This window comes from Lipotes vexillifer, unplaced genomic scaffold (assembly GCF_000442215.2).
Source record: "Lipotes vexillifer unplaced genomic scaffold, Lipotes_vexillifer_v1.1 scaffold967, whole genome shotgun sequence".
NCBI classification, from domain to species: Eukaryota; Metazoa; Chordata; class Mammalia; order Artiodactyla; family Lipotidae; genus Lipotes; species Lipotes vexillifer.
The window spans coordinates 1,209,951-1,218,789 of record NW_006791018.1 but is presented as its reverse complement, the minus strand read 5'-3'; the positions used below and the strand labels follow the sequence as shown (position 1 = coordinate 1,218,789).

At 40.4% G+C, this 8,839-nt stretch overlaps 1 pseudogene; it reads left to right on the top strand.

Moving 5' to 3' along the window:
• Nucleotides 1-541: 541 nt before the first annotated feature.
• On the top strand, nt 542-1,332 carry LOC103069313 (polycomb group RING finger protein 5 pseudogene; annotated as a pseudogene).
• Nucleotides 1,333-8,839: the final 7,507 nt, after the last annotated feature.

Sequence of the window (8,839 nt, the reverse complement as noted above, 5' to 3'; positions counted from 1 at the left end):
GGGAAGATCCCACATGCCACGGAGCGGCTGGGCCCGTGAGCCATGGCCGCTAAGCCTGCGCGTCCGGAACCTGTGCTCCGCAATGGGAGAGGCCACAACAGTGAGAGGCCCGCATACCGCAAAAAAAAAAAAAAAAAAAAAGAGTTTGGAGGTGGTCCAGCGGTCCCTGGTCAAGGAACCAAGATCCCACATGTCTTGCAGTGCAGCCAAAGAATCATGAGACAGCTTGCTTCCTCTACTCTGCTTTTCACATGTGTGAGGATACAACCGTGGTCGGCCACCTGCAAACCAGAAGAAGGCTCTCGCCAGCACCCAACCATGGTGCCTTCCTGATTTCAGACTTCCAGCCTCCAGAACTATATGGGAAAGCAGAATCACCAAAAGGAGTGATGACCAGCGATCTCATGAGAAGTCTGGATTTTAGTTCTCATGCCTCAGGACATCCAGTTGGGAACTCCACACAAGCTCCTGGGATCATACTTTCATCCACTTAATACCCCTGTTTGCCTGAAATACTAGAGCCAGTCCTAGCTAACCACAAATGGCTACCCAGAGGAAACACCTGGTGAAACATTTCAATCCTTACATCAATCCTTACATTTCAATCTTTACCTGCTATTTCTGTATCTGATCAAGCCAGCTACAGTGACAGAATGCCTCCACATCTTCTGTAAGACTTGTATTGCCCAGCACTTTGAAGACAGCAATGATTTGTCCAAGGTGTGGCAAACAGGTTCATGAGACAAACCCGTTAGAAATGTTGAAGTTGGATAACACATTAGAGGAAATTATATTTAAGTTTGCCCATGGACTCCGAGAATAAGAACTTGAGTGGGAGTCTGAATTTTGGAAGAAAAACAAGCCTCAAGAAAATGGACAAGATGATACTTCAAAAGTTGACAAGCCTAAAGTACATGAAGGTGATGAAAATCAAGATGATTAAGACTATCACAGAAGTGACCCACAGATTGCTGTATGTCTAGATTGTTTACAAAATAATGGACAATCGGGGGACAATGTAGTAAAGGGTTTAATGAAGAAATTCATTTGGTGTTCTACACATATAACTATGGGAACTATTAAAAAATTTCTAAGTTTAAAACTAAAACTTCCAAGTTCTTATGAGTTGGATGTGCTGTGCAATGGTGAAATTATGGGGAAGGATCATACTATGGAGTTCATCTACATGACAAGATAGAGACTAAGAGGCAAAAACTTTCAGTGTCTGAACTGCTCAGCTTCACAAGTCTGCCCTCAGGATGGCCCTTCGTATCAGTCATACCCCCATGCCCCATGGTATTGCAGTATTGACCAAGAATTGATTTTGGTTAGACCACGAGGCCTAGATCCCACTGAATGAATCCTGCACTATGTGTTTACTCATCAACAGACTGCACAGTGAATGGAGTGTGGACTGGAGGGACACAACCAGATTTTCAGCATGTGAATAAGGCCGTTGTCTGTTGCTAGATTGTCAGTTGCATTTATGTTGTTTCTATTAAGAGCAAACCAAGTGCCATTCTGCTACTGAACCATCTGCATAAGGTATCTGTGCTGTCTCACAGTGTACAAGTCATGGTTGAAATCAGTTAGGTGTGCAGCCACGATTCAGGCTTCTGAATATTTTGCTTGCCTGTTCCAAGACTGTTCTAATGTTTGATTACACTAGTAATATGGCTCAATCTTTGTGGTGTTGCTGTTTTCACATACTTACTATTTGGTTAATTCTTGTTTAAGTAGACTACTGTACAAGGAACTAATAATTATTACATCTTGAAATTATTTTGTATGGGAAATATATTTAGAAAAGTGGTTCTTGAGCTACTGTCCTGTTTTAAAAAAAAGAGTTTGGAGGTCAAAGCAAGGACACAAGCACTGCCTGGAAGCAAGCTTGTGTAGAGACTAATACTGTGCGGTTGTCTAGATTGGGTTTACCTCTTTGCCTCATCAATAAAGCAGGTTGTTTTGAGGTTTAAAAGAGCTAACTGGTGTAATGGGTGTAAACAATGCTTGGTACACAGTAAGCATACTATGTTAGTACCTCTTAATATCTCTTTATTTTCTGGGGTCTCTGTAAACCTTCAGAATTCTGATGAAATCTTTGAGAAGGTGAGCCCCTAGTACCAACTGAGATTGGATTCTCTCCAGTCTGGCAAAAAAAATTTAAAAAGTGTTTATAGGTAGACTTATTTTGATCCAAAAGAAAAAGGGGGAAAGGGTAGAGAGGACTGGCTATGTCACTACAGGAAGCAGTGAAGTCTGTGAAAATAGACCAGGCCTTGGAAACTACCTGTGGCCCACAACCTAGTTTATAAATAAAACAGCCACACCCATACTATTACGTAGTGTCTATGGCTGATTTCATGCTACAATAGCAGGGTTGAGTAGTTGCATCAGAGATGGTATGGCCCGCAAAGCCTAAAGTATTTAGTATCTGGCCCTTTACAGAAAAAGTTGCCAACACTTGGTATAGTCAATACTTTCAAAATATTATGAAAGCACTATACGGAAAAAAGTTAAAGCACTTGGTAATTTAATTCATTGTAAATTCTATATAAATTAGTTGTATGATTTGGCTGCTCAAAAGTAAAATTAAACCATAGTTGGATTGCTACAAATATAGGATCCAGAATGATGGAGGAGATAGCTGACCTAGCTGGAAATATTATGCTGAGCTAGAAGCAGTACTATTGCAATCTAGAGCAGCACCGTCCAAAAGAACTTTCTGCAAAGATGAAAATGTTCTTAAATCTGCACTGTCCAATACAGTAACTGCCAGCCACCTGTGGACATTGTTTGAATAAGGAACTGAATTTTAATTGTATTTAATTTTAACTAATTTAAATATAATCACATGTGACTAGTGGCTACCATATTGGATAGTGCAGATATACAGTGTTCAGCATCACAGAAGTACTTGTGTAATAAAAAGAAAACAATTTAATTCAATAGACCTTTTCAGTCCTTTGTTCTGGGGATACAAAAGTAAGATTCAATTAAAATATAGCAGGTATATAGATGCCCACAAAACTAAAATACATGAATATAAATGCCATTATGATAGATAAAAACTGAGTACCCAGTATATGCCAGGATTTAGGCAAAGTTCTGAACATTTACTATTTTATTTAACCCTTCAAGAAATCAGTGAAATAATTATCCTAAATTTCATATTTTAACAAAACACTGAGCACTAAAAAAGACAAAATATGCAAGACCACAAGTGATAATTGAGTTTCAAACACAAATCTGCCTGACTCTCACACCAAAGGTTCTTTCTACATAACAAAGAATGAATTATATATCGTAGGAATACAAATAAGGGAGAAATGTATTCTGCTTTTATTTTATTTTATTTTTTTATTTTTATTTTTTTGCAGTACGCAGGCCTCACTGTTGTGGCCTCTCCTATTGCGGAGCACAGGCTCCAGATGCGCAGGCTCAGCGGCCATGGCTCACGGGCCCAGCCGCTCTGCAGCATGTGGGATCTTCCCGGACCGGGGCACAAACCCGCGTCCCCTGCATCGGCAGGCGGACTCTCAACCACTGTGCCACCAGGGGAGCCCTATTCTGCTTTTAGAGAGTCAGACTTCTGGGATAGGGAGAGCCAAAGATAGCTAGGGAGGATAACTGATATTTAAGCTGAATCTCGAAAGAGAAGGAGTTCTCCATAAAGATAAAAGGAAAAGACTGTTCAAGGGAACGGGGAACAGCATGAGGAAAAGACACAGAGCTGTTGAAGGGCCCAAGAGTTGTGGGTAGAGCATGGGATCATGACCTTCAGTAGATTACTTTTTGTGTTCCTTCTATATGCTACATACTGCTATACTATATACACACGTTATCCTAAGCATTGCGGAAGGTAAGATAAAACAAACGATCAAGGGGCTTCCCTGGTGGCACAGTGGTTGAGAGTCCGCCTGCCAAGGCAGGGGACATGGGTTCGTGCCCCGGTCCAGGAGGATCCCAGATGCCGCGGAGTGGCTGGGCCCGTGAGCCATGGCCGCTGAGCCTGCGCGTCCGGAGCCTGTGCTCCGCAACGGGAGAGGCCACAACAGTGAGAGGCCCGTGTACCGCTAATTAAAAAAAAAAAAAATAAAGAAACAAACCCCAAAAAAAAAAAAAAAAAAAGACATAATCCCTGCTTTTCACAAACACATAATGTAATACAGGAGACTAACAAATATACAACCAGGCTGGTTGAGATACTAGAGTTACAAATTACCCTGAGAGATCAGGGATTGAGCCTCTAAATCACTGGAATGTGATAAAGCCTCAGATTAAGTAAGCTTCAGGTTTGTATCAAGTATAAGACACTAATAAGGATGGCAGGGGAAAAAAACCAAGCAGAATGGTCAATGGAATGCTAACAGAAGGAATTTGTGAGGAATTGGGAGATGTTTAGCCTGGAAAAAGTCAAGGTGAGGAGCACATGACTTCTATCTTTCAACGTATGAAGGAACATCATGGAGCAAAAAGACCAATCTTACTCTATATGACCCTAGACAGTTCTACACAATGAAAATTTTGCTAGCAGATGACAGGATTCTCTCCTTGACTGAACTTTGGTCTGGCTTCTCTGTGTTTTCTTTTTGTCTAGATCCAAATTTGGGCTCTGTCCTTCGCCCATTTAGTCCGGTGTTAGCAAAAATAGTGCTGGGTCTGTTTAGTGAAAATTCCCCACCCTTGATAGCTGATCAAATTCCTGACCCATCACCCCTGTAGGGTGGAAAACTTTTCCCTTCTTCTCTTCTAGGTTTGTTAGCTGGTCTAATAATAAAATTGACATAAGACAGATTAACAGGAGAAAGACAATTCTAATTTTGTACATACAAGAGCCCCATAAAAATATGAGACACAAAGATGGACCAAAGCAGACAACTTTTTTATACCTTTTAGACAAAGAAACAGTAAATCTGTGAAGAATCGAAAAAACAAAGTATGGGCTTGGGGTAGTCAATTAGTGAAGAAGTAACAGTTTGCGTTTATGGTCTTCTCAACCCTTAATTCCCTCTCTCTGGTGATGAGGATGCCTTTACCCTCCTGGTACAGGAAGGGCACCTTTCACATAGGAGATTTATTTCCTTTTTTCAGGGGGACAAAGAAGGGTCAGAGTGTGTTTCTTGCACCAACTGTTTCTCAAGTAACTTTAATTCAAAACGATCAATATGCCAAAAATGACATATTTTGGAGTGGCATATTCTACTCCCCTTTGCCCTCAATATCTTATCCCCTATCACAATAGTTCCTGAATAAAAGTTGCCTTCACCAGTTTAATTTCTGTTCAGATGATTTTCTTTGACACAGAACAGTCTGGAAATGTCACGAGTTGCCTCAAGAAGACATCTACCTCTAGAATAGTACAAGGAGAGGCAGTGAAAAGATAGTAACCATAGAGGTTATCCAGAGACACTGCTCTAGATTCAAAGATGATATTCTGGGATTCTAGCATAGAGCTGGCATCAACATTCCACTAATTTTTCTTGTAGCTCAACTGCAATCACTTTTCTGATCAGTTCTTCAAATTGAATTGGATATTGTGTATATTTATTTGCAATAATTTAGAAGTATAATTAGTTATTCAGGAAAGAAATTCATTCTATTCTCCAAATTTTTTATCCTGGTGAATCTCATTCTGATACTAAAAAAGAGTTGCTCTAACTTAAATGATGCTGTCTTTGATGCCACAGATTCTATACTTTAGAAAGCAGCACCCAGGATCTCTGGACTTCAAACCCAAGATATTGGCCTTTTTAGGACAATCTCAGACCCCCTAAACAAAATGTCGAATATAATATGCATTCTGAAGTAATTTCAAGTACTTTATAATTCAGACTTTTCACTAGTCCATAATTTTAGCCTTCTCTCATGTTCCCACACTCCCTTTGCTGATTTATTTGCCTGTCTCTAAGATCCATTCAGCATCCTTCCTCTGCCCTGCATGGAGGCTGATCCATGCAATAGTACTTCCCAGGCTCCCTTGACAAGGTTCTTGTTATGTTTGGCCTGGGAGGCACTGGTGGGAAAATGGAAAAAACTTTCTCTTTCTCTCTCTCTCTCTCTCTCTCTCTCTCTCCTCCTTCTTTTCTTCTCTCCCCCCTTTTCCCTCTCTCTGATTTGGATCGTATTTCCAGCAGCAACTTGTCTCTTCCGTGGTCCTAGATCCTGCCAGTCTGCCTTACCATGGTTACTGCTCCCACCAGGTTGCCTGGCCCCTGGAGTCCTGTACCCACTACCTTCTCCCTTTGTCCCCCCAGCAGTGGGGTGACCAGGATACAGCTCCTATTTTTGCTAATCTCTGGCTTGACTCTCTGTCCCCTCCACTCTGTGTGTGTTTGGGGGAACACAGGGGTAAAATATACAGAACATAATGTCCGCTTTATTCTTTAACTTTTCCAATAACTTCATATCTGAAAACTAGTTTCCTATACTAAATTCTGTTAAACTACCTCTGTGTTTCTATTTTCCTGGCTGGATATCACCCCATTCTCTAATTTAACAGAGGTTTTGTATAATTCTAAAGTGTGGGTTTAAATATTGAGTAGAAATCACCAAAAGAAGCTGTATTAACTTAAAGAAAACCTGTTTTTTCACTTGGTCTACATCTTAAGTGATGGCTTTTGTAGCCTCCTCTCTTCCTACAAATCTAGTTTAAAGTACCTCTCTGCAACACAAAAGTAGCCGTTGCATCATCTTATACTTGAATACTTATTACACCTTGAAGTGTCAGAGATTTCATTTTGGATTCTCCTATTAGACTTTAAATCCAAATGAATTAATATGAATCCTTCAATAACAAAATCTATTTGGAAAATCATTCACAGGAATCCCTTTATCTCTTTTATTTTATTTTCCATTCTTATTTTTTTTCCTGCCTATTGCCTTTTTCCCCTTTCCCCCATGGAAATAAAAGACATGATCAGAGCAACATTTAAACAGCCCACCAACATGACCTCTATCTTCCTTCATGTTATAAGAAGAATATGTTGCCGTGGCAACTCTGGAAGAAACGTTCTTGACTTTCTGGACTGCAATCTCCAAAAAGAACTGTCTTTCAGATCTTAATCTATCCTCAGGTGAGAGACCTGATATTGTTTTGTTTTGTTTTGTTTTTTCTGATATTGTTTTATATAGGATCTCTTTCTTTAATGTGAGATCCATATTTGAAGGACAATTATGGATTGTCCCTGGCCCAGAGATGTTTGTCAGGTGGGCACTGTTCACTTGCAGACCATTTTGTGCTCAGTTGACTCTCATTCTGCTAAATGCCAGGACCATTCTACTGCCTCAGAATCATGAATTTTGACAATTATCAATTACCGAGCCTTCATTATGTACAATGTTGCGAAAGACTGGCCAGTCTAAAACTCTCTCTCTAAATGGATAGTATTCTCTTATCATTTCCTTTTCTCTGACCATTGTGGTCTTTTCTGCTTTCTTTTTTCCACTTTATATATTCTTAATACTAGACTCCTGTCTCTGTGAACTGTCTGACATGAATTGAAGAATAGTCCATTGGCCCCTGTGTCAAGCATGTCTGTATGTATCAGGGGAAACAGCTGAAGTGAAAAGTCACCAACTTTGGGAGTGGAGAAATCGAGAAGTGGGGACAATCCATGTCATGGCAGACAAATTACAGTAACTTCTATGTTGGATGTACCTCACCCTCCCTCCCAGACTGCTACTAGTTCAGGAGCTAGAAAGAAATAAGGAGAAAATGACAGACTCTTTCTTAAGGAAACACTGTTTTTGTGTTGGCCTCCTTAGCAAGTTGTAAATCCTAGGCTACATGGTACCCTCACGTTCCATCACCTGCCTGGCTCCAGCCCTCTGCTCTTTCTTCCTTCAGCTCTAAACTGAGAGCTAAGAGATGTACCAGCACTGTTCTCAATCCTTTGCATACATTTTTCTTCTCTCATCTTCACAAATCCTGGCCATATTACTGATAAGGACAAGTAACTTGTCCAAGGTCTTTTAAGTAGAAAGCTACAGAGGCAGAATTTGAACCCCAGATGGTCTCATCCAAAGATTCTTTCATATACAACACATTGTATCCCCAAAGGAGAAAATCAGAAACACAATATGAAAAGAGTCTGTTTGCTTGTCTAATTTCCCACTGGCTTATAAGCAATGTGAGTGAAGAGATAATTCATATTCACTCTGTAGCCCCCATGCCTGGCATATTGTAAATACTCAATAAGCATTTGCTGAAGGATGAATGAATTTTTAAATTAATACCCACCTCTCTTCTTTATCCTGAGCCAGAATAGTGCCAAAACCTCTAAAATGGCCTATTCACCTCTATTCTTGAGACACCTCTGAGATTCCACAGCAAAACATGATTAATTTCACACTATTATTTTAAAATTTCTCAATAGTCCCCTCATCAAAAGGATAAAGTGCAAGTTTCTCTTCTCTTATCTAAGAGTTATCTCTTCCCCCTCCTTCCCACAGCGTACAACCTACCATCCCTCCTTTGCTGAATTATTATGGAAGTTGGAGTTATTGACAGCTTTCCTAATAAAGACCTTTGAGCTTTTGTTTCAAAGATTTGAGCTTTTGTGCATACAATTTCCTCCACCAGGAAGACCCTAGTCTCCCCCCACCACATACACACACTCCTCCCTCACCTTATTTGCCTGGCAAACCTCTGTCACCCTCTTATGAACTGAATATTTGTGTCCCCCCCCAAAAACATTCTTATGTTGAAACTCTCCCCCACCCCACCCCAATGTGATGGTATTAGGAGGTGGGGTCTTAGGGAGATAATTAGGATTAGATGAGGTTATGAGAGTGGAGCCCTCACGAATGGGATCAGTGCCCTTATAAGAGTCCCAAG